Raw genomic sequence first — 6,000 nt, 5'->3', positions numbered from 1 at the left:
CTCTACGAGCAAGAGCCTCACACTCTCTCATGAGGTACACTGAAGTCCCTTAAGCCTTCCCACAAAATCTGAAAATATCTTCCCTTTCCAGGACCAACGTATATAGTGCTTCTAAGTCTGCAATGTTCCGGCAAGGCTCCGAGGAGAATTGTCACCTGATACTTGCTCAATAATCTTTTAAATCGTTTCTGATCATAATCTATCAGAATTTCCTTAGTCTATCGCACCTTCAACTATCGCAGTCGGCAAGATTTTTCCAGCATTCCAACCGGTTGCTCTCTGATTTTCAACGAAGAGAATGTGTGACTTTGTTAGAAACTGGAGCTCTCCTTTTTTGCCTAATTGTTTGCCTAAGGTTAATTTTATATTATGCTGTAAAAAATAACGTTAAATTTTATTCCGAATTCTTCAAAAATCTTAATTTTTTCTCTAATTCAATACAAGAATCGTTACTTATAACAATAAAAACCCACGTTTAGCTTAACTTCTTACAAATTAAACTAAAAAGAACTTCACAAATTTCATTCATTTTAAAAAATATTTAATTTTTTTTTCTTCGTTTCTGTTAAATTTACAATTACATTGGGACTCATTCATTATACAAAGCATTGTAATAAAATTTAAATGTAAACTATAAAGAAGTAGGTATACTTGAGCAATAAAAATGATCATCTCTTAAAAGAATAAAACATAATATCCTTCAACAAAAATGCTTTATTTAAAAAAGAAAAAAAAAAACAGACATAAGACTACTTTTACGGACCCACATTTATCTCTTTCTTTACATCAGGAACATCAAGGTTTAGAACTGTGTATTCTACTTTCGCATATACAATAGCAATTCACAAGAACTTCACATTGTATGAAAATTTGTCAGGAATAACCAAAAATATATAAAAAAAAACGCCATTACAAATTTATTAATTTGTTTTATTTATTACACACACACAATTGCATCCAAACTTGAAGTTAAGATACCTATATACACTTTGTAACAATTTTTTTGATATTGTAAGAGAGAAAAATGTTGACAATACTTTCATGTTCATCTTAAAAGTTAAAATAAGATTTGGCACACATAATTTTTTTTTTTATTTTCTTAAAAGAATTCTGAAAAGATTGGAAAAAAACTTTTTATTACTGACTGCATTGCACGCAAAAATGAAGGTATTGTGATCGCACTACAAATTTCATATTATGTGGAATTTTCAACATCCAGGATTCATCCATATTATGTGGATAACCGGAAACATTCGGTTATTCACAATAAAGAAACAGAAACAAACTATTTTTTGAAGAGATATCTGTCTCTCTAAGGTTCGTTAGCACGGGGGGGTGAGGGGCGGAAGGTGTCTTCTCTTACGACGACGGAGTTCGAGATTCTGGTTGTACAAATCTACAATCCACAGAGGTACATCCCTAGACATTGTTCTTCTAATAACTTATTAACTTTCTTCGGAATTTGAAACAAGAGAATAAGTTGCACTAACTTATGCATCTGTTTCCCACGACCTACAATAATTGGAGACACTTTAACTTCTACCTCAGTTTCATTGAACTGACAATAATAGTATTCACTACCTGATTTCAATGCAATCGCTTATGTACTGTTCCCATCAGTTTTCCGTTTTTGTATTTTGCTTTCATTGTCAATATTTTCATTAGAAACTTAAGTTTCAATAAAAAACATGAAAAACGTTTCATACCATTATTGCAATTTAATATTTTTTTTTTAATATATTTGCAAATAATACCGTAATGTTTTAAAATAAAAAATGAAAAATGTTTTATAGAGAACAAAAAATATCTTCATCTTAAAATTATTTGAAGCACTTAAGGAATTAAAAAAAAAAAACTTGTAGAGGAAACATGAAAACGTCAATTACACGTAATCATTCGTCTATGTAAGAACACAAATGATGTACATTTTAAAATTTAAACTGTAAAAAATGTTCAGAATTCCTTAGAGACCAAGAAATTTTGGTAAGCAGTTGTCATGAGGAGCTAGAGGAAATGAAAATATTTTTTAAAATTACTTCAATTTAGGACAAACAAATACGTTCAATATAGGCACTTGGTGAAAGTAATAGATGATGCTATACAAAATTTAATGCAATTCAATCAATTGGAGTGTCTTTAATAATAAAATTCGTGAAACATCAAAAATATGCGGCAGTGGTGGAAGTGTAATAAATTGTATGATTTATTAATGATTTGCTTGTGTTCAATTTCGTTCTAAGTTGCAGTAAATTTTTTGTAATACCTTACATATATCTTTTTTTCCACTTGCTCAGTATAAACTTACGGAGCCACACCCTTCCCAGATCAATTTTAAAATCTTTAATGTTACATTTTACTTCTTTAATTATTAAATTTGGAACAAACTGCCTACTTTCACAAAATTTTTAATAAGAAAGCTAGATATATTCTTCAAGTTTCTTTCTCTCATAACCAATATAATGAAATATTCTATAGAAATTAAATAAATTTGCTTGCTTTTATCTAACTTAATCCATTGATTATTTGAATCAAAAAAAAAAAAATTCTTGTTAAATTAAAAATTATATTTTATAAAAATATCGTTAAAATGTTTTTAATTACTTAATTTAATCACGTAAAATGTTAAAAAATATATACAAGTAAAGAACATTTGCAACCTGTTATCCTTGAAGAATTAAAATGATCCCTACAAGACTATAATAATAAAATCTTAACAAATTATTTGAGTTTTTTTTTGTATCGATCACATTGCATACAATGAGCGGAGTATTGTGTTCATACTGAATTTCGCATATTGCCTGTCATATAACGACGGAAGACTGTCGGGCGGTTTATCGATACACCCCTGTCACTCAATTTCTCGTCAAATTCTTAACAACCGTTTTGAACGAAATTTTACATTTAAATACTCTTTGTATATGCGACTTTTAAGTTAATTGGGTTCCAGGTCCTAAAAATTTAACTTTTCTTAGTGACCTTTTTCATATTTTGAACGGTGTATTGGGAAATAGTTAAAGAGTTTTCTAATAATTTTATATTGAAGCTCTTTTCATTAGCAAGCCGAGTTAACAAGCTTTTTAAAGAATTTCAGCGCAAGGATCAAAATTTTGAGCGGAGGTCACGGTGCAAATTTTTGAGAAATATCTTTTGTATTGGCCCACCAACTATTAAATTTTAAATAAGTATACGTTGTCACGATTCCGTTTCAACTCTTTCAAACCTCTAATATAATTTCAAAAATACGAGCAAATCCAGTCGTTCATGTTCTGTTCAAATCAGATTTTGTGCTCTATTTTAAAAAATAAATTTTTTTCAAGCTACAGATACAGGAATCGTATCGTATCCTTATTTCTTTTTTTAAAATGGAAAAATTTAATATCCTTTTAAGTTTTCTAGATTTACAGGAAAAAAAATCTTCTTTTCACAAGAAAGAAAAAGTAAAAAAAAGGCGATAAAATACTTTATCTACTTTAGGGAACACTCCACAGTTCTATTTTGCTATTACTAATTCAAAAAGATTTTAAAGAAGATTGCAATCAATACAGACACTCAGATAATTTAATGATTATATAAGTAATAGTTTCACAATTTTATTATTAGATTATACAAGTATTAGATCCTATTCACATGGCGATGAAATAAAATTATTTAAGTTATTTTATACTTGCATTTGAAAAAATATACGAACAAACACAAAAATTTCCTCTAAAATGAAGTCTTCTTTTGCATTAGATTTGTAGGTGGGTAGATTTGTACTACTGAAGTTCGAAATCCACCCTCGAGCAACTTGTAAGGCCGGAAAAATTGCATAATTCCAGCGCCCTGAGAGCAATCTTCCATTCTCCTTCGAGCGAAAGCATAGTAGTCTTAAATCTTTCTTTATTCTTTTACTGCTTTGAAAAATTTATTTGAATTTCAATGACTTACGCGTGTACATAAATTATTTTTTAATTTTAAAGAGTTAAATTTTAATGTGATTTGAGTGCGCTGAAGAATGCAACGGAGTTTAATTATAATTAAAAAATTCGGCAGACCAAAAAAAAAAATGTAATGTTTCATGACCGTGATGCCACACTACTCCCGCAATGACTGCCTTCAGTAAAGTGTGGGAACGCATTTTATTTAGTTATTTTAATTACACATTCAATGCATTTTGTTATTTATTTTCTATGGTCCAGTTCTTTATAAATTTTTACAATAACAACACAATGATTTCCTATAGATTGACAATATTTAATTTCAAATTTTTAATTAAAAATTCATAAATCTTTTCAAATATGCTAGACAATATTTCTATTCCCACACATCTGTCACAACTACTTGCACGTCATTAAAGTCTTGTATTATAAGATAAAATTCAAAATTAAATTATAATTTTCTTCTCCATAGTTATAATTTCAATTATTTATGCAAATTCAAAAATCAAATCAAAAATTGTGGTTTATTATAAAAATGAATTTGCATTATTCATTTTGATTCCAGTTGATTTATAAATTCAAACGTGCTATTTCTGTTATTAATACAAGACACTTAAGACTATGGTCATATGTTTAGCAATGAATTTAATTAAAATTTTTAATTTTGTTATAAAATTTTAAAGCTCTACATTAAATATTTGAAAAATGTATTTCTTTTATACAGAAATTCTAGTATAATATTAAAAATCATGAAAATCTAAATTTAAATTTTCATCTTATTTTTCTAGTTTGCAATTGCAATAATTTTTAATTAAAAAAAAATTTAAAAAGTACATACCAGAATTATAAGTTTATTTTTTCCTACGTATAACAATTTTAACCCTCAGTTGGGGACATCAAGAAAATTACACAATTAAGCGAGGGTATCGTTCTAGAACACCAGTCCACATGTTTAGTATTATAATCACCTCCTAGTAAGAATCTCGTTCAGTCCGCACATAATATAAGATTCCTTAAAATATCTTTCTTTATATTATATCTCGGTGGAAAATATACTGAACCAACATTGAAGTTCTGCTTAGTAGACTAAATTAAACTTGCACTACCTCCTCTTGAATGACTGTTAGGATGAGTTGCCCTAAAACATTTATTACCCAAAACATTCAAATCATTCTCTAAGTGTTTCCCATAACAGACTCATATCGATATTTTTAGTTTTAAGAAAAACCACCAATAAATTTATGCCTTCAATACTTAAAACAACGTCATTAGCGTTCCACGTAGTAACTCGTATTTTATTTACTGACATTTTTTGGAAACCACTTCGGAATTCGAACTAAATACAAAATAAAAATTTAATTCGAACTTACCTTTACAAAAAAAATGTAACTTAAATTGTCTCATCCGGTTAATATCCAATAGTACAGAGACGCGTTCATACTCGTTGAAATTCTGTTCACGATTAGTTTTTGTAGTTGACACCAAATGAGGTAAATAGATTAGTGGGAGCATATTTCAAGCTCTTTAACATACTTTTTTTTCAATTTGAAATTGTGTTAACCCAATGACCATTGTAGGGGGTTAATATAAAATTTTGTATATTAAATAAAAATAGAATAGTAACAAACAGACAAATAGAAATTAAAAGAAAATATATATACAAGTGCATAATGGAGACTTGTTTGAAATAGAAAAAAAAAACAAATATAAAAACATTAAAATAAAAAATATTTGTGGTCATAGATGGCGCCAGTCTTAATAATTTTCTATTTCACATTTTAATACACAAATGGCAATAATTGTAAAACAACAGTTAACCAGTTTGTCCTGATATCTTCGTCTATTCAGTTTTACTTCCTTTATTACGTGCAATTATACATGCTGTGCATTTGACTGTGTATACTTAAATATGTAAGAGTATATTTTAAATATTGCATTTGACGTAATCTGAAGACAATCGAGTTAATAAAATTTTTTTCTTATAATTATAGAATGTCTTTTGTTCTGATGTTTCTAAATGAATCTGTAACATTTTTATATTAAATTTCTCATTCTGTATTTATTTTTATTTTCTATATCTAAA

This window comes from Condylostylus longicornis, unplaced genomic scaffold (assembly GCF_029603195.1).
Source record: "Condylostylus longicornis isolate FDR11 unplaced genomic scaffold, ASM2960319v2 ptg000084l, whole genome shotgun sequence".
Lineage (NCBI taxonomy): Eukaryota > Metazoa > Arthropoda > Insecta > Diptera > Dolichopodidae > Condylostylus > Condylostylus longicornis.
This window is presented reverse-complemented; position numbering follows the sequence as displayed.